At 48.2% G+C, this 25,473-nt stretch overlaps 1 protein-coding gene across 2 annotated transcripts in view; it reads left to right on the forward strand.

Annotated features, from left to right (window-relative positions):
• Positions 1-25,473, forward strand: part of WFIKKN2 (WAP, follistatin/kazal, immunoglobulin, kunitz and netrin domain containing 2) — a 333,484-nt gene that overhangs the window by 269,911 nt on the left and 38,100 nt on the right. The window contains exon 1 of one of the 2 annotated variants that reach the window (XM_086928759.1): positions 9,408-10,086. The exons of the other annotated variant lie outside the window; for it this stretch is intronic. The gene's annotated coding sequence lies outside the window, so the exon portion shown is untranslated. Of the gene's footprint in view, positions 1-9,407; positions 10,087-25,473 lie in introns of those variants that run through there. 2 annotated transcript variants of the gene reach the window in all.

The raw sequence follows: 25,473 nt of genomic DNA on the forward strand, positions 1-25,473 counted from the left end.
ACAAATAGGATACGCTTTCCTTTGAAATTAACCTCATCAGGGCAGACCTCACTAAAGCTACTGAGAAAGTTAAGCAGGTAAAAATTACAACGGCGAGTCCGGTGGACGACGTGTCACATCTTCAAAGAAATGTACAGGACTTGCAAACATTCCGCAAGTTTACAGAGTGCAAGCTGGATGACTATGAAGAACACCTTAGACGAAATAACCTAGGCATACTTGGGGTCCCTGAGAAGGCAGAAGGGCTGACGCCTGACCTCTTTGTGGAGGACCTTGTCCTAAAGCACCTAAAGCCTAAAGGTCTAAGCAAATTCTTCGTGATAGAAAGTGTACTCAGAGTGCCGGGAGGTCGCCCGAAACCAGGGGCCCCGCCACGTCCTAAACTAGCGAGAGTATTAAACTTTAGTGACAGAGATGCCATCCTCCAAAACGCTAGAACAATGGCGCCCCTCTGATATGAAAATGCCGGCATTACTTTCTTTCCAGACTTCTCACAACTGGTTCAGAGGCAGAGAAGATCATTCCTGGCAGTGAAGAAAAGCCTCAGAGACCGGGGACTCAAATATGCCATGCTCTTTCCCGAAAAGCTGAGTAGAGTCTGGGGGGAAAACTTGGTTTTTCGACCAGCCAGACACAGCCTCAGAGTGGCTGGACATTCTGGCAAATCATGACTCTGGGCAGACCAGCGTGAAGCTCGTGCCGGAGACCTACAGAGGGACTGACATCGACTTTGGCAGCAGGTGATACTCCCGGGTGTATGACCACTTCCCCATTGAGGCCAACACCCATCATAACCCGGAGGGACCTCCTCTTGGTTTCCAGCCTTTCCCAGCCAGCTGCCTAGCAATATCAGGAGGCAAAATCTTTACTGGGTTCGGTACGCACGTCATGGGAGGGGAGGGAAGTGAGACGGGTGGCTTACCCCATTCTTTTTCTTCTTTTATTTAACCAGTTGGGGCGACAGGCGCTCTGCAGGTTTAATGGGCAGTTGGGTGCCCGAATTGAAGGGAAGCAGGGTGAAGGGGTGGTTGGAATGAGGGGTTGGGCTGGGGGTGAATTGTTGTTTGCTTTTGGTTTTTTCATTGACAGTACAGGCCGAATGGATTACTAGATATGCTGTAAACGGTACAATCTCTAATGTGTGATGATCGCTAGTATAATCAATTAATCTCTTTAGTATGCTCCCAGTGACAACTTCTGATTACTTTCTTCTCAGAACTGGCACCATATATAACAACTTCCTATGGCAAAATAAAAAACGAAGAATATTGCTCAAAAACCATAGACTGCCCAAAGAAATGGGTGGTATCAGCCTCCCTAACCTTTGGAACTATCAAACTGCCATCTAGTTTAAACAAGGTATTAAATAGTTCATTAACAAGTCTGATTAAACACCTGTATGAGTAGATTTGGAAAAGTCATTACTACAAAGAAAACTTTTTCTTACATATCCAACAAGGAAAAACTTACACCCAACTCATGCTAAATACACCATGCAATAATACAAAAAACATATTAAGGCTGGACTACTACTTACAACAAGAATTCGTAATTCCAAATTAGGCTCCTTCTGGCACAACTCAATAATTAACAGAAGGAAGTCAGCTCTCTGGTCTGACTGGTCAAAGAAAGGAACAATCTGATCAAACACCTATATGCTAAAACCACTCTACTCCCCTTCTCCATCTTGCAAGATCGATACCTATTAGGCAACCTGGACTTCAAAAAGTTCCTAAAACTAAAGGTGTTACTATCCAGATACCCGAACTTGAAAAAAGACCTATCTCTTTTGACCTTATTTGCTAATGTATACAAACCTGGCCATGTTGTTTCTATGGTGTACAAGCTGCTCTCTCCAAAATCAGTTAAACTACACTTTAAAAAAATCGTAAATGGGAATCAAAATTAAGCAAATGAAATATAGATTTTGTATGTAAGCCCATCTACAAATCTCCTTTCTCGAATACAATATAAACCATGTTGTTTCAGACTAAATTCATGCTCATCTATAAAACCTTCTGGACCCCAGAAAAACTACACAAACTAAAACTACAACACAACCCTAACAGCTGGAACAGCGGTGAACATAAGGGAGAATTTGCACACATGCTCTCCTACTGTCCCATACTTCAACAGTACTAGAACAACAGCTTTGATGTTTTGGAAATACCCTGGGCATCCCCCCTCACTTGCATTTTCTTATATAATACTTGGTCAACTTGCTACACTTAAATGTTAACACTAGCCTGTAAATTGATTATCTCCAATTGGAGGAACTCTAGTGTTGTGTTCTTCTACATGTGGCAGAAATGCCTTTCATTTCTTAGAGGAGCAGACAATACCTCCTTACAACTCACTCCCAATAGACCCATGTGGGACCTGCTTGACGCAACTATTTTATCATTTAAACCACCGTAGATTCACAGTTCTCTCAATTTGGCTCGACACAATAATATTTTGTGATGCTTATTCCATCTTAACTACTTCTTCACTCAATAATGAAAATCATAGGGGACAAATAATTAGCTTACCCGAACTTGTTTACTTTGAGTAATTGACTACCCACTGTTATTTTCAACTGTGCCCTGTAAAAACGAAATTTTCATGTTATGCTTGTAGCAGTTTTTTCTTTTTCTTCTTCTCACTTTAATTTATCTGCTACCTACCTTCGCCATCTCCTCTCTGTCTCCTCTGCATCTATTCTGTTTTTTTAAATTGTGTATATACTGCAATATTGTTATAGTGCGGATTTATTGTCAATCACAAACTGTTCCTTTGTTCAGCACACTGTCTATTATGTTGATTATGCAAATAACTAATATAAAGCATTTGAACAGAAACATAACTTGGCCTCCTAAAGTCGGATGGCCTTTAAGGGAGCCACAAACGACACGGTCATATTCAGTCCTGTTCAGATCCTAGATATTTTATGCAGATACAAGTCTGGCAAGGACAGCTTCTTAGAGCATTTGCGATAGTGCTTAAACCCTGAATCACAAATTTGCTAGCATTCGCAACAAGAATTTGCAATTCTATTAAGGACACGGAGGCGAGGATTATGCTTCTCAATCTTTACTAGAAGCTCACAGCAGCCAATGAAAATGCTTGCTTTTCATTCAAATAACGTTAAACACTACATATCCCATCATGTCTCACATATAGGCACGCCCCCCTAGTCCATAAGAGGCCTCTGCCTGCCGCCATCTTCCTCTTTCTTTCCGGCGAACAGCTCCAACAACAACTTGGAAAACTTTGTAACTCTTCCAACGGGAAGGATCAACATCTTCAGGCGAAATATCCTGGCATTCTCCGACCTTCAGTCGCTCTTTTTATCAGAACCTGGAAGAAAGGATATGAGACCGTAACCACCATAACCACTGGATGGGCAAGCATTTATATATATATATACATGCCGGGTGGGATAATCCTCGCCTCCGTGTCCTTAATAGAATTGCAAATTCTTGTCGCGAATGCTAGCAAATTTGTGATTCTATGTCAGGACCGGAGGCTTCTGATTATGCTTGTTTAACGCTTATTAAAAACTACAGAGGTAATATCCCCCACCGGCTTATAATAAAATGTCTTGAAGGTCGATTCTGACGACCAGTCTGCACTACGCATGATATCGTGAATGCTGGAACCCAACATGAATGACTTCGATGCCATGGCACCCCTGACAGAGTGCGCACCAAAAATGGTGATGTCAATGCCGGCTTCTTTCATAACATAACGAAGCCATCTGGCAATGGTGGCCGCAGCCACTGCTTTGAAAGGCTTTTGCAAGGCGATCAAAAGCTGCGAACAGCCCTGAGGCCTAATAGCCGCTGTACATTCCTCATAAGTCTTTAGACATTGAACAACACATAACTTTTCATTCTCCTGAAATGCATTATAAGAAACATGAGTAGATAATGTCTTAGTGCGTCTAACAATCTGAAAAGAAACTCCTTCCGGAGTAAATACTCTACCTGTTAGCTCCAGCGCGCGTACATACGACGACCTCCTGCAAGCCGAAAGGCAAAGCAACATGGCTAGTTTGGCTGACAATTGCTTTCTGGATAGACGGGAAGGCAGTAATGCCAAAAGTCTTTGGCTATCTGCACAAGCATGGACGACTTCGTGCCGCCCAACTTGTTGATGTATCTCACTGCCGACACATTGTCCAGACGCAGGAGGATACAACAGGATGTCTGCTTCGGGGACAACGTTCTCACAGCGAACGACCCCGCGAGCAGTTCCAGACAGTTGATATGAAGGGAAAGCTCCTCCGGGGACCATCTCCCTCCTGTGGAGATGTCTCCACAACGCGCGCCCCAGCCCCAGCGGCTGGCGTCGGACTCTATCGTGATTTCTGGGAGGGAGCCGAAGATTGCTCGACCGTTCCAAGCATCGACGTGTCCCAACCACCATTGCAACTCTGTCCTCACTTCTTGCGTGAGGGGAATGCTGTCCGAATACGAGAGACCCTTCTGAAGATGCCTGATCTTCAACTGCTGCAGAGCCCTGTAATGTAGCGGGCCCGGGAATATCGCTTGGACTGAAGACGCCAGAATTCCTACCATTCTTGCCAGTGCTCTGAGGGAGACTGTCTGACTGTTCAGCAGCTTCCTGATCTCCCTCTTTAGATCCCTTAGCTTGTCCTTCGGAAGGCACAGCTGAGCTATCACGGAGTTCACTGTGAAACCTAGGAAATCTATCACTTGAGTGGGAACCATGACCGACTTCTTGGAGTTTATCACAAAACCCAGATCCTGCAAAATAGTCGTGGTCAACTGGAGGTGCCGCAATAGAGTCTGCTGGCACTGATCCACTATTAGGATATCGTCTAGGTATATGATGAGGCGTATACCCCTCTCTCTGAGGTAAGCCACTACAGGCTTCATCACTTTGGTGAAGCACCAAGGAGCAGAGGAGAGCCCGAAAGGCAGAACCAAATATTCGTACCATTGGTTTCTCCACCTGAACTGCAGAAATCTGCGATGCGGGGGAAATATCTGAATAGAGAGATACGCGTCCTTCACGTCCAGCCGGACCATCCAATCCCCAACCTGCAGAAGATCCGTCAACAGATGGATGCCCTCCATCTTGAAATGATTGTACGTCAGAAACTGATTGAAGTCCCTGAGATTCAACACCAGTCTGTTTCCGCCCCCTTTTTTCTGTATAACAAAAATATTGCTGCAGAAACCGTGAGGACCTTGAAGACTCGGTGCTATCGCGTGTTTCTGCAGAAAGGTTGCGATCTCCTCGTCTATAAAACTGGTCTCTAGTTGGGAAAAACGGAGAGCTGTCGGTACGCCTGACTGAACAGGACGCGAGTAAAACTCCAAGTGAAAACCCTGAACCGTCTGCAAGACCCAAGCGTCTTGCGTAAGTTCGTTCCACCGCCCCAGGCAGTGTTGTGTCCGACCCCCCAAAGGAAGAAGAGAAATATCTGCAAGTCTCACCTGAGTTCTGCTGGTGCTTGAAGTTCCCCCTGCCATTGCCGGATTGGTACCGGTTCTTGCTGAACCTCCTACGGGAGGGATACAAGGTTCCCCCACGGGTGGAGTCATAGTCATTTCTGCCTCTGCCGAAGTCGCCTCTATGGGAGCCTGGAGGACCTCCTCGGCCTGACGAGCGACCCCCGCCTCGTCCGGCCCTATTAAAAACACCCTGGTTCAATGCACGCTTGATGCCCGATTGGGCCTTGTCTAATGCCGTAAAGGTACCCACGTATTTGGAGACGTCTTTGACGAACTTGTCACCAAACAATTGGCCCTCTGCAAGGGGCCCCGGCTCTGCGTCCGCAAGCTCTGTCAGGTTGGAATCCATCTTCATAAGCAATGACTTCCTTCTCTCCGCCGAGATAGCACAATTTGTGTTGCCCAACAAGCAGATGGCCCGTTGGGTCCATCCAGCCAACACATCAGGGTCTACAGGGGTAGAGGCCTCCTTGGCCGCCAAGGCCATCTCCAAAATTTTATCCAAGGGGCCGATGGCATCCAGCATCTTGTCCTGACACCCCTTCCAAGCCCTGTCTAAACCTCTTTTAGGATCCTTCGTAAACTTCTTTAAAAAGGTTAGAAGGCTGGGGTCTATCTCTGGTGTTTCCGCCACTCGATTAGGGATGTCAGGTCTGGGGCATTCTGACCGCAAACGATTCCTCACTTCTCTCGGGGACCCCTTGTGTAAGTTCTCGTGAATGTAAGCCGTCACTGCCGTAGGCGGCACCCAATCTTGCGACCTGGGATGCATTATCTCCGACGGGTCAAAGGTAAAAGGGGTATGAACAGGCGTCAGGCTCTTGGCCTGCGCTGATTTAGCCTTTTTTGGAGGATTGCGATCTTCTGAAGTGTCCGTATTGGTATCTGTGTTGGTACTAGTGTCTGTGTCTGTGTCAGTATCATGGACCCTATGCTTAGCTGTGGCTTTGCCTCCTGCGTATGAACGGTCCGCCATGTCCGGCAAGGTAGCTAAGGCCTGAGTATGAGGCCAAGTGGCAGAGTCACCTGAAGGTTGACCCGAGGCCGAAGCCTCCGTTTTCTTTTTCTGTGGTTTGACGAAGCCATGTCTCTTGGCGAAACCCTCGAGTTGTCGTCTTATAGGACGAAGGGCTGAAGCAAGGGCTTGCTGCACCGTCTGTGGGACCGTAGTCTCCATAGCCCTATTAACGGAGGACTGGACTGAAGCGTCGAAGGCACTAACCAGGTTGTCCTCCAAGGCAGCCGTCTGCCTGGTCTCAAAATTCTCCTCCTCAGTATATTCCTCATTATACTGTTCCCCTTCTGACATCATGATACAATGGGGAATGATCCCACTAGAGGCTCCTGACACCGCAGGGTCAGGCACGAGGAGGGTCAGCCCTCACAGCACACTCAAACACTACAACCTTCAACCCCCTCAGCAAAGCTGTAGTCAATAGGGGTCAGAGACCCAGGCCACCACCAATTTCCAGAGCGTGTGCACACTCAATATAGGCCTTATTCGTATTTTGCAGCCTCTCCAGGCGATTCACGAGGCAGAGGGACACCTTCCTGAACTCTCCGCAAAAAAAGCGCGACTGAAACCAAGTTTGGGGATCGCGCCGCGACGTGCAGCCCAAACGCGACTGAATCCTACCAGAAAGGAGCCCAAATTCAGCACGTTTGGACGCCCGCCGCGGCCGAGAGCCACCCGGCCGGAATCCGCGTCAGCAGCCACAAGGGAAAGCCAGCTGCGCATGCGCAAGACGCGCCGTCACTGAGGGGAAACACCGGGATAAACAAACGGGCTCAATGTAAATAAAGGCGTCCGTCTGCCTCCGGTCAGCGACCGAAGCTACCTTCGCTCCGCGAGGCGCTTTTCCGAGCCACAATGAGGAACAACAAAGGAAATGAACGGCGGGCGCCGAGGCAACCCGCCGATGCACCGCTACTCCCAATAATAAACCGGGTATTTGCTTTACAGAATATACAACCCACAGTCCATCCTGGACCGACAAACCCGTTTTAAAACAGTGCTAAATAACAATAATCATGACATATATATATCCATAAGACTGAACATCAGAGGGAGTAAACGAAGGTGCACTTAGCTCTGTGAGCAGCAAAGAAAGAGGAAGATGGCGGCAGGCAGAGGCCTCTTATGGACTAGGGGGGCGTGCCTATACGTGAGACATGATGGGATATGTAGTGTTTAACGTTATTTGAATGAAAAGCAAGCATTTTCATTGGCTGCTGTGAGCTTCTAGTAAAGATTGAGAAGCATAATCAGAAGCCTCCGGTCCTGACATGGAATCCTCACCAATTTCTGTTGAAGCAGCATGAAAAACTCTGGCCCAATTCGATGAGACACGGAAAATAGGAATTGACACCAGAGTGACAGTTGGCTTCTTAAATGTCCCAATATCGTCACATCCTGGGATGGTAAAGCTTTGGCTAAGGCAGCATGGCGCCACCTCGAGGCGATGAAGAGCTTCTGACTACAGTCTGGCGCCTGGAGAATATTCATAGTGTGAGAAATCTGCAGGATGAAATATTCATCCGGATGTAGGGTTTTTAGAAAAACCCACTTTGCTTTGTCAAAAAACATTCTAGCTATACAAGTCATAGATGTCAAATTCTTACTTGCAAAAGCCAACTGACAATGAGTGACAACTTTAATTAAAACATTCACGTATGATTGCCTTCCATGAAGAGAATGATAATGAAACAGGGCATAATGGTAACACATACCATACTGACAGCTGCTCCTTGCAAGTTACAACTATTGTAACTACGGGCGCGTATTGCAACTAACTACGGGCGCGTATTGTAACCACGGGCGTGTATTGTAACTACGGGCGCGTATTGCAATGTTTAGGTTCAGATTACCTTTTATGAACTCAATGATAATTATCGTGATAGGGTCCGTCCAGCACTCTTGTTTTACATTTACTTTTTCTGTGGTTTAATCTCTTTCTTTGTTGTGCACCGTTACCGCTCAATGATAATTAAACAGCTGTAGTTAAGCTTAGCAGAATGGTTTTTGGCTGTTAAAGGAAAGGTTTAACCACTCTTCCGTATCCCCTGCTAGTCTTTCATTCATACTGAGATCATAGAAATGTGAATGATATGTATTTTAAATTTGTTATCCTGAGTTAAGTGGGTAATTCCTATATCAGGTTCTAAAAGCAACTTTGTTGGGGGAGGGGGCTGTCCTGTGATGGTAAAAATGTAAGCTCTTAGTACTCCCTCACTATCCAATGTAAATACTTAAATTATAAAACCATATAAATAGAACCCTAAGTCACATGCTAGACAGAAGCGAGCATGAAAATTAAAACGCCAACCTTAAAATTAATAGTATTCCAACAATGTATTTTAGAGTTAACATATTAACTTATACATAGAAAAAAAGGTAAACACATTTCAAACAGTGCCACTCATGATCTCTGCCCATAACTTTAAAAAAAGAATAAAGACCAACTTCTCCAGGCGTTACGTAGAAATTGTGTTAACACAGACACTATTGGCTGTGAAGTATCACATTTTAGTAGTGCTAGTGCAGACCCTGCTGTCTACACACCAACGGTTCTTAATAGGGATTTGAGTCACTGTGACCTGAGGGTGACAAGGTAAGGACAAAAGAAAACAAAGTGTGCCAATGTCCACAAGCCATGTTGGAGTCCAAAAGGGACCGGCCCCTCTTCCATCGTACTTTATGAAAACAGGGAGGGGACACCCCAGTTTCGGCCGTGGGCTTAAGCAGAGAACACAACACTGTGATTAAAGAGGGAGCACCCAAAGAAAGTTAATCTTCAATTTTCATCATCTTTAGTAGCACTTAACCCCTTCCATGCTCATGAAGAGCTCAGCTCGTCATGAGGCACAGTGGAGCTGTGCTTATGACGAGCTGAGCTTCCACCAAAAAAGACTTCAAAGCAGGCATCGAAGGAGTTCCTTGGAGACGGTTGCAGAGTGTCACTAGAGGTCGCTAGAGCGCAGGAAAGCTAGCACGCCAGAAACGCTGGAGCATACTGCGAGTGAGCAGCAGCAGCAGAGCGGGCTCCTCGTAGCCGGTAGCCGCCAGCCCATTGCTGCGGATAGCTGCGGAGCTTCTGCCGACCCGTGGCAGCCCATTGAAAAGCGCTGCCATTAACTGCACAAGCAGGACACCGCCGCGGCCGCCATCGCAGCACTGCATAGTCCAGCCAGCTCCCAGCCATCAAACGCTGCACGTTTAGCGGCAGTCGTAGTGTGTGGTTGCATGTGGTGAGAACTGACTGCTGCTTGGAGGCTCAGATGCGGCGAATTTGACTGGTCTCTACGTCGGCGGAAGAGGCAGAGAGGAGCGGAGCAGCTGCAGTGGGCAAGCAGAGCTGAGCTGAGCTGAGCGGTGCGGCCGCGGCGGGTTCGGCACCTTGGTTCTTGCTCTCTTGGCTGTTGCGTTTGTGTCTGCGCTTGCCAGTTGACCGCTAGCCGACCGCCAGAATACCCCTCTGCCCCAGAGTCCGGAGCTGGAGCCCCCACCTCGGAGGTAGTCACAGACAGCCACAGAGAAATTGAAGCAGGTTCGGCGGCCCAATCGGAGCCCAGCTACTCTCCGGAGCCCTGCCGACCGTAGGTGTGCCTGTCAGGCCCGCAGGTGAGAGCGCCCAGGGGGGGGGGGAGCTTAGCTTCGCACTCTGCACCCTGCGCCCTGGTCCCTCGTTCTAAAAAAGATGAAAGAAGAAGTAGGCCTGCATCCTCCGGGGAGAGGTGAGGAGGTGAGCTTTGGAGGCAGACAGACTCTTTTCCCTGGCTGGCCGTAATTCATAAGTAATTCACAAGCAGAACAAGATCACACACTCTCTTGAACACATCGACAAGAGCCCGATCTGTAGCACGTGTGCGGCTACTGGAATTCTAACAGACTCACTGACTGACTCACATGTGAGGAGGAGGAGGAGTAGTGAGTTAGCCGCGGCCGCAGTCTGCAGTCTGAGTCCGAGCCCAAGGAGGCAGAGGACAAGGCGAGGTGCACAGCGTGCGGCGGCGTGCAGTAAAGTGTCCGGGTTCTTGGCTGCCCCCCAGGCCCAGGACTCCGGTCCCATAGCAGCATTGGCAGTAGCAGCGGCGGCGGTGGTGAAGCGGTGGCGACAGTGACAGCCCAGGAGAACCGTGGAACTGTGAACGCGAGAAACCGCAAGCCGCACCAGGTGCTACAGTGCTACAGATACAGCGAAAGTTAAGGATTACAGCAGGAGTGGCGTAGGAGTTGTCCTGCAGCAGTGTAGCGGCAAGATGCGGATCCTGCGAGTTGTAGCAGGACTATTTCATAGAGGCTGCACATAGAGGCTGTGGCGTGGAGTCGTGGGAATTGCAGGAGGCTGTGAGGGGGCAATAGAGGTCCCTGATAGGAGCGGAGTTACTGTTTTCCTGATTCACCGAGTGCAGAGCTGCAGGGGACGGAGTCCCCATCAGTTAGAACACTGCGGTCTCACTCTAAGCTAGAGCCTTAGCCCCAGTGCCGGTTTCGCTTTGGTTTGGGTATCAGGTTCCAGGCACCAGTTAAGCCCAGCAAGCAACCTTTACAACCCCAGGTGAAGTACGAACCGTACTGTATATTTCAAGAGCATCCAGCGGTCGAGGTGGTGGTAGTGGGTGAGAGGCGTAAGTCTCTACCCTACGCGTAAGATGACTTCAAAAAAATTACGCTCCGGTTGCGTACTTACCTCATCTCCTAGCTGTATAAGGAAATTGAAGAGATCTTATAGTGAAACAAAAAACACCTTTGCTATAAATCTCAATCTCAATCAACTATCACTGGTTTCTTTCGGAAAGCTCCCCTGACTGTTCCTGCAGAGGCAATATTGGGACAAGATAGCATGCATTCCAAGTTTGCCTCAGTAACATTGCTTCCACAGGGAGTCTGAAAATGTCCCAAGAAGGGGCAAGGGGCCAGATAAGATCAGGCACGGAAGATGAACCAATTAGCTCTTTACCAGATATATCTTCAAGGACAAATTTGGTTCCTGGTCCTTGTGGTAACAATCCAATCCAATGGTTTCAACAGTCACAACGTAGCCTGAACACCCCCCTGAATCCATCAAAAAAGGAGTTTCCTGCTGTTGGTATACCTGTTTCTCCGAACACTGATCTGCATGCAGTCATGGGTTCGGATCATCCTCTCAACCAGCAGAATCAGGAATCCTCTTCATTGAGTAGAAAAAAATCATCTAGTAAGATCGAGGGTACATATGTTGCCATCATGGAGGGGAACATCGGAAAGGGACTCAGCGTAGAGGATGCGCTTGGGGGTGTTGTAGGAACTAAGCAGGATGCCTGGAAGGACATTGTTGTAATGGTGGAAAAATCTTCATTTAGTGGAGAACCCAATTTAAGGGAAGACTTTACACTCCCAGACATTGACATTGATGTTCAAAGAAGGGGGTGGGAGCCATTAACATACACCCTGCGAAGAACTCTGGGAAGAGCGGGTATCCAATGAGCAGTCCGAAGGAGAAGAACATCTGCTCCGCAAACTCCCCCCTTAGGCGCCTCTCAATGCCCCTATTATATTGCAGCACAAGTCCCCTGAATGGTAACTCCGTGGAGTCCATCTACGATGCTCATGATGTTCATGATGTATTTTTGGCTTGTTCACAACCAAAGTTGGGTAACGAGAGGGATTGTATGCCTCCGGACTTCTTTGTATGTATTGAAAGACTCTTAAGTTCTATTTTGTCTTTGTTGGAGAAATCTGTTTTTAGTTCAGATCATATGTTGGAAATGATCTCTGTAATGCTGTTCGAAATACAAAAAGTAAATAAATTAGGCACCATTATTCCCCCCCTATTATACCTGCACGATTGGATGAACAAATTGATGTTAGTCCCCCTTTATTGGCGCCCAACGTAGAGCACAGAGACGTGTCCGTTCAAGCAGGTACACCTCTCTTCTCACTGTCCCCAATAGAAGCTTCCTGCAACCTTGAAAATGAAGAGCTAGGTTTAAGCTTACTCTTTGAGGAAGCTGCAGTGGGCCCTCCTCCGGGACATGTCCCACTAAAACTTTACCCTTTATTTATCAAGGGGAAAAGGGGGGCCGGTGACGTCATTAAGGAGGCAGAGAATATTGAGGGTGATGTTGGGCAAAAAGGTGCGGGAGGGATAGAGGGGGAGGTTCAAAATCTAGCTGCCCCGCAGGCCCAACCGCCAAACCCCCTGGTGGATTTGGGAACGAAAGTAGGGAAGAGGTGTGGGCTTCTAATAAACTGCAAAGGGGAAAACAGGAAGAAGATACAAAAAAGGAGAAGACGATTACCTAAAAGAAAAATGTCAAAGTTACATTTCCCACAGATCCCAGATAGTCAGAGTGCTACTCAGACTGCAACGGAGGAGGGTGGTTGTCAACTATTCACTGGAGAAGGTGCACCCAGGAACCCAGTTGCAGTACTTCCTTCTCCTAATGGGAGAGTCGGGGCTACTGGAGCAGTAGTGGCATCATCAAGTGTTCTGCTGCAGTCCCCTTTAGCACCTCACCCTCTTCCGCCTAGTGAGGGGGATGATCCCTTGGGGAGGAGAAATATATTGGGGGGTGGAGACCCTACATTTCAAACATGGTCCACAGTTCTTGGGGCTAGACCAGATGCTAAACTAGAGGTGGGGTCTCTCACACAGATCGTGTCCAACGCGAAGGTACAGGTGGTTAATAATGGTGATAAGGTGCCTCTATGGATCCCACAAAGAGAAACGGTAAATAAAGTTAATACGGTGCAGACCGCTTCATCGCCCATAGTGGATTTCATCTGGCTATTTGAGTCTGAATTTGATCCAATAAATAGAGGACTCCTTCTCAAAATCTTTTCTGAAATAGAGGCATTGAAGTTGTTAGAAAGCAGGGATATTTTAAATGTGAATATTATCCAGCACGAGAATGTTTCCTTTTCTAGAGTCACCTTTTGTTCCCTGTTGGTGGCCAATTTAGCCATTCAGAACAACGAGCACTTTTTAAAACGAGGGTTAGACATAACTTCTGTAGCTAATTTTGAGGATCATTCTACTAGGTGTAGCACAATCTTACGCCCTCAAGATCTGAGGCCGGGTAATCCCGTGGTATTCAACGCCATGGGCCCCGACTTCCAGTCTCCTATGGGCAATGCTAAAAATATTATGGTCTCATTAAACAAAAAGGGCCGCTCAATAAACTTGGTGTCTGATTCTCTAGTTGCATGTCATCCCCCTAACAACGAAGATGACTTAGCCCAGTGGAGTTGGGTAGCAAAAACCCTGAATACCAACTGTCCAGAGGTAGAAAGAAGTGCTCCTCTGAGGTAGCCAGGGGGGCTACTTCTGTCCTGGAACATGGCCGGTCTGGGGCACGATGAAGAAAAATTGAATTATTTAAAATCTTTTAACCCTCTGATTATATGCCTACAAGAGACTTGGGCGTGCAAAGATCTCGATTGTAATGGGGTTTTTTCTTTCTCATGTTACGCTAAGCACTCTGAAAGGGGACATGCTAGTGGGGGGATCACCATTTTGCTTAAGAACAGTATTAATTGGAATCAGAAAGGTTTTTACCATCCATCTAATCTCTGTATTTGCCTGAAGCTGGCATGCCTGGTAGAGTCCGATAGGCCCTCCTCTTCTTGGTGGCGAATCTCTATATCCCGCCAGGGAAAAATTATGACCATCTGTTGAGTCCACTTTTTTCATATATTAATGAGATAGCCACCATGGAAGAATGCCCTCTAGTGATATTAGTGGGAGATTTAAATGCAAAAATGTATAATTCATTGCAGTTAATATATGCTAACCCAGATAAGGAAGAAATTTGGCATATTCCCGAGTCCTTTTTACCGGATAAAATAAAAACGGACAAGCGGGGATTCCTCCTGCTCGATATCATTAGAGGTGCAGATTTGGTCATTCTAAATGGGAGGATACCAGTCGACAAAACAGCCCAATTTACCTTTCAGTCTTCCCGTACACAAAGCTTATTGGACTACGTAGCTATTTCGTATCAAATGTTTGGGGCCTGTGAAAATCTAGAGGTTATTCCATCAGTATGGAGTGATCACAGTGTAATATGCTTGACTTTGGCCTTTAACTTATCCACACTGAATCAAGGGCATTTGTGCCAGGGCTCGATTGCTTTTAATAAATCTAATGGTCGTTCATTTTGGACACATAAAAATATCGTTGAGGCAGGCGCGATATTGAAAAAAAGTCTTCCAGACCAGCATGGTAGCCTTTTCGCTAATATTATGCAATTCTTTGAGGCACAAATGAGGGAGATAAAAATTTAAGCTCTGTACCCTCTGGCCGACGTAAAATAAATCATGATCCCTCTTCCCTGAAGGCTTTAAATTACGAAATCAACAATTTAGTTCGGAAGCAACATAAACAATCTTCTATAGGTGTGCAATTGGAAATTAATCACCTAAAGCAAGTCAGAGGCCGGTATAAACTAAGAATAAAGAGAGATGAGATGGATGCTAAATGGATAGGGTTGAGAGAAGCAGCGAGAGCTAAAGATACAAAAAAGTATTGGCAGCTGATCGCAGAGTATTGTGACTCTAGACAGAGGGCACTCCCCATTCCGATCCCAGAAAGGGAGTGGGTGGACTACATTTCACTACTATATAAATCTAATAGCTCAGTGCCTTTTCAGATGCCTGTAATAGAAGAGTTTAACAACAAGGGGTGGTGATGGACAGAGTTTCTGAATTAAGCAGAATACTCTCACCCAGTCAAGAGATCAGGGCTAGATCCAACACCGTTTTTTAGCTCACTGCATCATCCCAGCTCAGAACCTGGCTATATGCAAATTAGTCTGTTCCTGTCCCAGTGCATGATGGGAACAGGGCAAACCAAACTACCAAGCCAATTCTAACACTGGGAAGGAAACAAGCTACCGGGGACCGGTTTCTGGCATTTCAGCCGTCGTCGGCCCGGTTTCTTGAATCCTGATGGTGCAATGAGCAAGGGACTCACATCTGAGTATACCCTTCCACGCTTAGGGTGGACAAAATATTTAACAACAAGGGGTGGTGATGGACAGAGTTTCTGAATTAAGCAGAATACTCTCACCCAGTCAAGAGATCAGGGCTAGATCCAACACCGTTTTTTAGCTCACTGCATCATCCCAGCTCAGAACCTGGCCAGGGACAGACTGATTTGCATATAGCCAGGTTCTGAGCTGGGATGGTGCAGTGAGATAAATAACGGTGATGGATCAAGCCCTGATCTTTGGACTGGGTAAGAGTGGTCTGCTTAATTCAGACACTCTGTTCATCACCACCCCCTTTTCTGAATTGTAATAGAAGAGGCCGTCTGTGCTGATTATGGTCCCCCTTCAAGGGCTGAAGTGATGGGTTATATAAAGAACGCTAGAACCTCCGGTGCACAAGGACCGGATGGTATACCAATTATGCTAATTAAAAAGGAACCATCCGCATGGGGAGCCCTCCTGGTGCTACTATTTAACTACTGTTTTCAATCAATTAGTATTCCCTCATCTTGGAAGGGGAGCATTATAGTCCCAGAACATTTTACCACCAGAACAGGCTGGTTTTAGAAAGAACCACGGAACGCTGGATAACATCGCGGTTGTCCAGTCCATCGTGGAGAAATATGAATTCTCAAAAAAAATGTCAGTGTATACAGCTTTTATTGATTTCTCCACAGCATTTGATAAAGTGGATCGTCAGACGCTGTGGAGAAAGTTCTCTCTTCTTGGTATGCCATATCATCTCCTGGGCCTTATAATTGAATTACACACAGACACTTGGTGTCAAGTGGTGAATGGTGGCTCGCAGGGGCTTTCCTGCAGGATTAATACACATAACCGTCTCAAGCAGGATTGCCTGTTGGCCCCTCTTTTGTTTTCTCCTCATATTTTTGACCTCCCCGAGAAATTAAATTCAGTGAAGGGGGATGCCCCTAAAATTGGTACAATGTCCATTGGCTCCTTACTATATGCAGATGATGTTGCAATTTTTGATTTAGCTCCCATTGGTTTGCAGCTTCGTCTGGATGTTTTAACTAAATATGCGGAGGACCATTGTTTGAAAATCAACATTGCTAAAAGCAAAATTTCAGTCTTTCGCAAGAAAGGTTTTCCAACAAAGAAAGGGAATAAGTGGCTGTTGGGGCACGAAGATCTTGAATTGGTCAATACGTATCTGTATCTGGGAAAGGTTTTCTCAAAAAATGGGCGTGATTCAGAGCACATTAAAAGGTGTGTTGGCAAGGCCACCTCCCAGGCCGGAGCTCTAAATAGATTTTATAAGACCTGTGGGAGACGTCATTTTAATCATGTTCTGTCAGTATTTAAGGTTAAAATCCCCCCAACATTAACTTATGCTGCATAAGTCTTGGATAGGAATTACTGGCTCTCTTTTGATAAGGCTGAGGGCCGTTTTTTGCGTCCAATTTGTAGTTTAAATTCCTTGGCTGCCCCACATGTTCTTCGTCTGGAATTTCATTTAGTTTCTTCTTATATTTTGTCCCTGGCAGCGGTTGTGAGGTGGGGGAACTCCCTTTTTTGGGGGGATGAGGGCACCCTAAGGGCCGCCTTGAAGTTGGAAATATTCGCAAAATTAAAAGATAAATCAGCTTTTTTTTAGATCATTTGCCAACGCAAACTATTTATTTGGGCTCAATTTAAACTGTGATTTACCCATGCCAAAGCCTGTATTGAAGTCATTTCTAAAGAAGTCAATAAGCACGATTAGTACGGCAAGAGATATGGCTTTAAGTCATCCCAAAGCCCGTAATGGGGTGATCTGTGCGAGTGCGATGGGGAGCAGACCTCAGTCCTATCTCTCATGGAACATCCCACACGGAATTAGAAGGCTAATACTACTTTTAAGAACTAACTTGCTGCACTTGAGAGAAGTAACGGGTGTAGGAGAGTAGGGTCTGCAATCCCATGATCACCCAGATTTTTCACTTTTGTTTCACTGGTTTACGACTTTCTCTGGCTGTGGGCCTGCTAATCAGACCCACAGCCTGGCTGTTCTCTTTCTAAATTACGACATGTACCCTAGGTGCATTTACCAATTGGTACTGGGCCACCTTATCAGACCCTGTAACTCAGGGCATGGGTGTACCCAGGGCCGCCAGGGGCTGCAGCATGTATTATGCCACCCCTGGCTGGCCTCCTAAATTTGACACAACTGGCTGCGTGACAGCTGGGGCGAAGTCGTGTAAACACACTTTGCTTTAGATATAGTAGCACTATATCTTACCATACAATGGACACTCGAGTTCCTATCAGTCACTCCTATGGCAGGCCTTGACAATCCTGAAGGCAGAGTGCATGGGCTCGTGTGAACTAGGCTCTGGCCCGAGCCGAGCCCGGTTGCAGCTTGCGGAATCAAGACCCAATGGCTGTTCCATGATAACGCGTACCATATCGGTAACTTCGGTGTCGCGTTATCAAGACATGTCGAGTAAGGTGTCATACGAATCGGGGTGCTGCCCTCTCACCAACTCTGGCGACGAGGTTAGCATTCCGCCCTTCTAGAGGGACACGACATGTACGTAACTGTGAACCCCGGTTAAAGTTAACTAAAGCCTCAGCTCCACAAAATGGATGCTGCCACCACAGACACGAGTCTGACCTCCTGCTGCTGGGAGTCCTTCCAGCGAGGAGAGCTTGGACAAAGGGTTTCCTGTCGAGGGCGGTGTTCGCACCATCCCAGACAGGGTTTGTGTATTCTGGGTAGGTAGGGCTTTTGCGAGAAGGTGACTGCGGAGTGGCACCCTGGTGCTCACTACGCATCTGCCGGTTAGAACCAGTTCCAGGGGCGACAGCCCTGGCCTGGGGAAAGTCCGGCAGGGGAGAGGGGTGTAGCTACCCCCCTTCCTGGTCCCACCCTTAGGGCAGGACCTAGTCATGTACCCACCCCTTTCTTTAGAATAAAGGCCGGAGCGGGGACCCTTCCAAATTAGATCATCTTTGATTCAAGAACTACTTTCTACGAAAGGACATTCAAGACTCTTCTCAAGATTTCTCCCTTGTGACTAAGGAGTAGTCACCCTGCATCAGCGGGCACCACCTAAGAACTCTGCGGTTTGCTGTAAGTCCTTCCTCAAGGAATCCGACGGCCCAGCTCGACGAGAACCGGCTTCCCTGGCACCTCTGACCTCTACCCACGTCATCAGCTCAGCTGTGATCTGTGGGTGCGACGAGACCTCGAGGGACCGGCCATCATCAGAACCTGCACGCTCTTAACCAGCACGACCTTCGAAGCAATTCCCTGGTGAGTGCTCTGGGGTCCGAGAAGCCCCGACCCTGAGCCGCTCCAGCACCGAAGTGCAGTCTCCCAGCATCTCCACGATCTGCGTGGGGCCCTTCTGCTCGCTGCTCAGCACGTTGTCTGGTCACTAGCCGCAGGCTTGTGCCCTTCTGTGACGACATCCGGGAATCAACCCTGCCGGTCTGGTTGCTCCAGACTGGCCCTTGCTTCCATCTTTTCGAGAAGCACCCCGGACCCTCCTGGTCCACTCAAGACGCCATCTTAGGCCCACCACGTGGCCCTGAGATCTGCCAAGGCTTGTTGTCCCATCCTGGGCCCAGCGACGCCGACAGCATCATCCTTCGTGGGACAGCTCGCACCTCCACCGTGGTCGCCGACAACGCCTCCTGGTCCGTGAGACTGCAGAGCCTAGCGTCGCCCACTCACCTGGTCGAGGTGACGGCCAACCGGTGCCTTCCTGGTACCCTCTGACTACTGGCTAGTAGTACGAACTTGGTCCCCTCTGCTTTCAGGTATCATCAATCTCTGATCCAGGCTTGGATCTCTACGAACTATTCATCACTGGTCGCCGGCCAGCAACTCCTTTTCTTCCGGCTCCTGGCTCGTCAGCGAAGACCCCGACGCCTGTAAGACTTGTGCAGCCGCAGCCCTCGTGGCTAGGTAACTCGGCATTTCGGTGCCTGCATAGCCTCTTTGCTCTAGGGTCCCGAGTCCCTCGCTTCCGACTTGCCTTATCGGGTCCGCCCGAGACCTTAATCTTTCCGTGTCCTCGGACACTTGTTTTAATTGTGCACTTGAAGTATTTGCTAAAGAGATTTGGTTTGTGCTTAGTACCCTGTCCTCATAAAGAGTACAGGGCTGTTGTGATTCTTAATAAATATACTGTTTATTTTCATAACACTTGTGTGATGTCCTTTCACTGGGTGTTCAAGGGGTACATGTGTGGTAAACAGCTGGCTTAACGCGCCCTCTCGAGTCTTTAGCCTTAGACTGCTCGTATCCACGCTACTAGGATAGCTGGTCTATAGGTTGACTTACAACCAAACACCATAAGGGTCGTTGGAACGATACATAGCGGTCGCTAGAATAGCGAACGTTGCATATCGGGCCAACTTCTCACATTGGTGAGCAGCGGTTGGGATTTGAGCTTGCTGTTGTTTTACCACACGTATCCTAAGAATATCTTGTTGAAAGATCACACAAGTACTGTTAGTACATATAACTAAAGCTTAGAATACTCTGAGTTCTACTGAACCAGCTGTTGTAGCTCCTCAAGGCTTAGCACACCTTGGCTGCAACTCTTAGCAAGGGAACAGTAGGTAAACACGTAGTGTAGGTAGGTGCATCACTTACACCACACTAGAAGCAGTATGTCGGACAAAGGAGGAAACTCTGAGTCTCCCCTTGTGTCAGTCGACCCTCCACAGGTCATCTCCTCAAGATATACTGCGCTTAACTTCCATGAGTTACGACAAGTATGTACCTCTAGGAAGATTAAGCAAGGGGCTAACCCCACCACCTCCTTTCTGATTGGTCTCCTAGAGACTTATGATGCCAGAAAGGCTGAGAAGCTTCTTAGCCATTCTAATCCAGAAGGAGACATGCCTCCCCTCGAGGGAACCAGAGACGATCCTGACCTCATCCACCTCGCAACTGAGAACGAAGAGGTGGAGGATGATGAGGATGAGGATCCCTCTGGGGATGAGGCAGATAAGGGACAGGTAGAAGTCGTTAGACTAAGCAGGTCCAACTTAAGCAAACATGATAGCGGTACTGGGGGACCCCTGGGGCCACTATCAGGTCCGCTTAACATTGGGAATGGACGAGCCCGATCTCTGTCAAGAGACTCTGGCAGATCCCTTCAAACCAATGGCTCTCGCAACTCTTCGCAAAGAGGGATGACGTCCCCTCAGCGGAGAGTGTACGAAGCGAAGGAAAGGGCAGCTAATCTGAGGATCGAAAGGGAAGAACTTGCCCTGGCCAAAGAGAGGCTTGCCTTTGCGAGAGAGCAACAGTTAAGTGGGGTAGTCCCCACTGGTGGCAGCAATGTACCTAGCAATAGGGAAAAGAGTTTCGATACGAAACACCTTGGTAAGATAGTGCCCCCCTTTAAACAAGGGGACGACATCCACAAATGGATAACTGCTTTGGAGAGGGCCTGCACTGTGCAGGGTGTTCCCCAGAGTCAGTGGGCAGCTATCTTGTGGCTCTCCTTTGAAGGAAAAGGAAGAGACAAGCTCCTCACCACAAGGGTGGAGGACGCTAACGATTACCAAGTCTTGAAAAATACACTCGTTGAAGGGTTCGGCCTAACCACTGAGCAGTACAGGGTGCTGTTCAGGGATACCCAGAAAACGCAGTCTCAAGATTGGTCTGATTTTGTCGATTGTGCCACTAAGGCTTTTGAGGGCTGGTTGCTGGGCAGTAAGGTTACTGATTACAAAGGATTGTATAACTTGATGATGAGAGAACAAATTTTAAACAATTGTCAGAACCAGTTGTTGCATCAGCATCTTGTCGACTCGGATCTGACCTCTCCCCAAGAATTGGGAAAGAAGGCAGACAGATGGGTTCGTACGAGAGTTAAACAGAACCAGGGCCAGAATCAAGGTGGTCAGAAGAAAGCAGACCAGAAGGGTAAAGATTCTAAAGGGGAACAAAATGACCAGAAGTCTTTGACAGGTCCCCAACAACCCAAAGAGGGTGGGGGTCAGGCTCCCCAAAAGAAGAAAGAAGGCCAATCCAAAAGATGGTGCCAGTACTGTAAAAGTAAATCTCACTGGTTTAGTGAGTGCACCAAGAAAGGAGGAGGGCAGACTCCTGCCACTGCAGCCCCTAAGGCACCTGTGCCCCCTAGTACAGTCAGCAGTGGTAGTGCGCCCCCCAAGGGTTTAGTAGGGTTAACCCTGGGTTCTGAGGGGCGTGACAACTTAGTTGGCACACTCACTCAGGCTGTCCTTGTCAGTACAGGGGACGTGGACGTGTCCCCTGAAGTAAGCCCCAATACTTTGGGCAAATACCGACAGACGCCTTTCATAAATGGAAAGATGGCTCAGGCCTATAGGGACACTTGTGCCAGCGTCACCATGGTGACGCCTAACTTTGTGGACCCTGGACAGATCATGCCAGGTACAGAATTCCTGGTGACCAATGCAAGCAATGTCACTACCAATCACAGTATGGCAATTGTAGCTTTCTCCTGGGGAGGGGTAACTGGCCAAAAGAAGGTTGTAGTTAGTCCAGACCTCCCAGTGGATTGTTTGTTGGGCAATGATTTGGAGTCATCACAATGGTCAGAAGTGGAGCACCGGACTCACATGGAAATGTTAGGTTTGCCAGCACATGTGTTCGCTGTGACTAGGTCACAGGTCAGGAAATGCCCCACTGAACAGGTGCTGGATCCTGGAACAACGGACCAGACACCTCCCAAGAAAAAGAGCAGTAGGGTTAAGGCTGCGCCTTCCCCCTTGCCCCAGGTCGAGGATCAAGTCTCAGAGGAGGCTGACCTACAGGAATTGAGGGAAACTGAGCCTAGGGAGTTCGAACTTGATCAAGTTGAATTCTTGGGTTCAGGGGGACCCTCAAGGGAAGACCTGGGGAAGGACCAGTTAGACTGCCCTTCTCTTGAACCCCTCAGACAGCAGGCTGCTGCTGAGGCTGCTGGGAACGCCACAGGTACCCACAAGGTATACTGGGAAGATGGACTCCTGTACACTGAGTCAAGAGACCCCAAGCCTGGCATGACCAGGAGGCTGGTTGTACCCTTGTCTCAGCGTGGTTCCCTACTTACCTTGGCCCACGAGATTCCCTTAGCAGGTCACTTAGGCCAGACGAAAACGTGGGACAGGCTTGTCTCACACTTTCACTGGCCTCACATGAACGAAGATACCAAGGAGTTTTGCCGCTCCTGTGTCACTTGCCAAGCCAGTGGTAAGTCAGGTGGCACGACAAAGGCCCCCCTTATACCAATGCCTGTGGTGGGGGTGCCCTTTGAACGGGTGGGGATCGACATAGTCGGTCCCATGGAACCACCTACAGCATCAGGGCACAAGTTTATACTGGTGGTAGTGGATCATGCCACCAGGTATCCTGAAGCTATTCCCCTTAGGACCACTACAGCACCTGTTGTGGCAAGAGCCCTAGTTGGAGTATTCTCCAGAGTGGGCTTCCCTAAGGAGGTCGTCTCCGACAGAGGTGCAAACTTTATGTCGAGCTATTTAACTGCTATGTGGAAGGAATGTGGTGTCAACTACAAGTTCACTACACCCTATCACCCACAATGCAATGGGCTTGTTGAGAGATTCAACAGGACCCTAAAAGGGATGATTCATGGACTACCAGAAAAGCTTCGGCGTAGATGGGACGTCCTGATCCCCTGCCTCTTGTTCGCCTACAGAGAAGTCCCACAGAAGGGGGTTGGCTACAGCCCTTTTGAACTTCAGTACGGACATCCTGTAAGGGGACCCCTGTGTTTGGTGAAGGAAGGATGGGAGAGACCTCTCAAAAAGCCTGCAACCAACATAGTGGACTATGTGCTTGGCCTCCGCTCGCGGATGGCTGAATACATGGAGAAGGCATCTGAAAACCTTAAGGCCAGTCAAGAACTCCAAAAAGCTTGGCATGACCAAAAGGCTGTCTTGACTGTTTACCAGCCCGGACAGAAGGTGTGGGTGTTGGAGCCAGTGGCCCCAGCAGCACTCAAGGACAAATGGTCCGGGCCCCACACCATCCTGGAGAAAAAGGGAGAGGTCACCTACCTGGTCGACCTGGGAACTCCCCGGAGCCCCCACAGGGTGCTTCATGTCAACAGGCTAAAAGCATATGTCGACAGGAAGGACATGAGTTTGCTCATGGCCCTAGATGAGGGACAGGAAGAGGAGAGTGACCCTCTCCCCGACCTGCTCACTCAGAATCCTGACGATGGATCGGTAGATGGTGTTGTCTTTTGTGGCAGCCTCTCCGAACATCAACAGAACGACTGTAAACAGGTTCTTCAGTCGTTCAGACATATGTTTTCTCTAACACCCAGTCAGACCGATTGGTGCACCCATGAGGTTGACACTGGTGATAGCTTGCCCGTTAAGAGTAAAATCTACCGGCAGCCTGATCACGTTAGAGACTGCATCAAGAGTGAAGTGCAGAAAATGTTGGAGCTGGGAGTCATTGAACCCTCGGATAGCCCGTGGGCTAGTCCCGTAGTTCTAGTGCCGAAACCTCACACCCAGGGTGGTAAGAGAGAGATGAGGTTTTGCGTAGACTACAGGGGTCTCAATGCAGTCACTAAGACTGACGCCCACCCAATACCAAGGGCAGACGAGCTTATCGATAGATTGGCTTCGGCCAACTACTTAAGCACGTTTGACCTGACAGCTGGGTATTGGCAAATCAGGTTAGCTGAGGACGCCAAGCCTAAAACCGCATTTTCAACCCCTGGTGGGCATTATCAGTTCGTGGTGATGCCCTTTGGTCTGAAAAATGCACCTGCCACCTTCCAACGGTTGGTGAATCAAGTCTTTACCGGGCTGGATGACTTCTGTGCGGCGTATCTTGACGATATTGCTGTCTTTAGCTCCACCTGGGAGGATCACCTGGTCCACCTGCGGAAAGCGTTAGAGGCTCTGCAAGCGGCAGGCCTCACTATCAAGGCCACCAAGTGCCAGATAGGGCAGACACAGGTTGTATACCTGGGCCACCTTGTAGGTGGAGGCCAGGTTCAGCCACTGGAGAGCAAGATACAGTCAATCAGGGACTGGGCTCCTCCAACCACCCAGACTCAGGTTCGAGCTTTCTTGGGCCTGACTGGTTACTATAGGAAGTTTGTCAGGAACTATGGTTCAATTGTGACACCATTGAATGAACTGACAAGTAAGAAAATGCCAAAAAAGGTTCAGTGGACAGCGAGCTGTCAAAAAGCATTCGATGACCTAAAGCAGGCCATGTGCACGGCGCCTATCCTCAAGAGTCCGGACTACTCCAAACCATTCATTGTCCAAACAGATGCTTCTGAGTTGGGTGTGGGAGCTGTTCTTTCTCAACTGAATTTTGATGGTCAAGACCGCCCATTGCTTTTATAAGCAGAAGGCTGACCCCTAGAGAGAAGAATTGGTCAGCTATTGAGAGGGAGGCCTTTGCTGTGGTTTGGGCCCTGAAGAAGCGGAGGCCATACTTGTTTGGCACTCACTTCAAGATTCAGACCGACCATAAGCCCCTCTTATGGCTAAATCAGATGAAGGGTGAAAACCCCAAACTGCTTAGGTGGTCCATTTCCCTACAGGGGATGGACTTTACAGTGGAACATAGACCTGGTACTGATCATGGCAATGCCGATGGGCTCTCCAGATATTTCCACTTAGAACAAGAAGACTCACCTGGTCAAGGTTAGCTTATCGTTCCGACGTTTGGGGGGGGGGGGTCATGTAGGAGAGTAGGGTCTGCAATCCCATGATCACCCAGATTTTTCACTTTTGTTTCACTGGTTTACGACTTTCTCTGGCTGTGGGCCTGCTAATCAGACCCACAGCCTGGCTGTTCTCTTTCTAAATTACGACATGTACCCTAGGTGCATTTACCAATTGGTACTGGGCCACCTTATCAGACCCTGTAACTCAGGGCATGGGTGTACCCAGGGCCGCCAGGGGCTGCAGCATGTATTATGCCACCCCTGGCTGGCCTCCTAAATTTGACACAACTGGATGCGTGACAGCTGGGGCGAAGTCGTGTAAACACACTTTGCTTTAGATATAGTAGCACTATATCTAACCATACAATGGACACTCGAGT

The sequence above is a fragment of the Lissotriton vulgaris genome, chromosome 7, assembly GCF_964263255.1.
Source record: "Lissotriton vulgaris chromosome 7, aLisVul1.2, whole genome shotgun sequence".
Lineage (NCBI taxonomy): Eukaryota > Metazoa > Chordata > Amphibia > Caudata > Salamandridae > Lissotriton > Lissotriton vulgaris.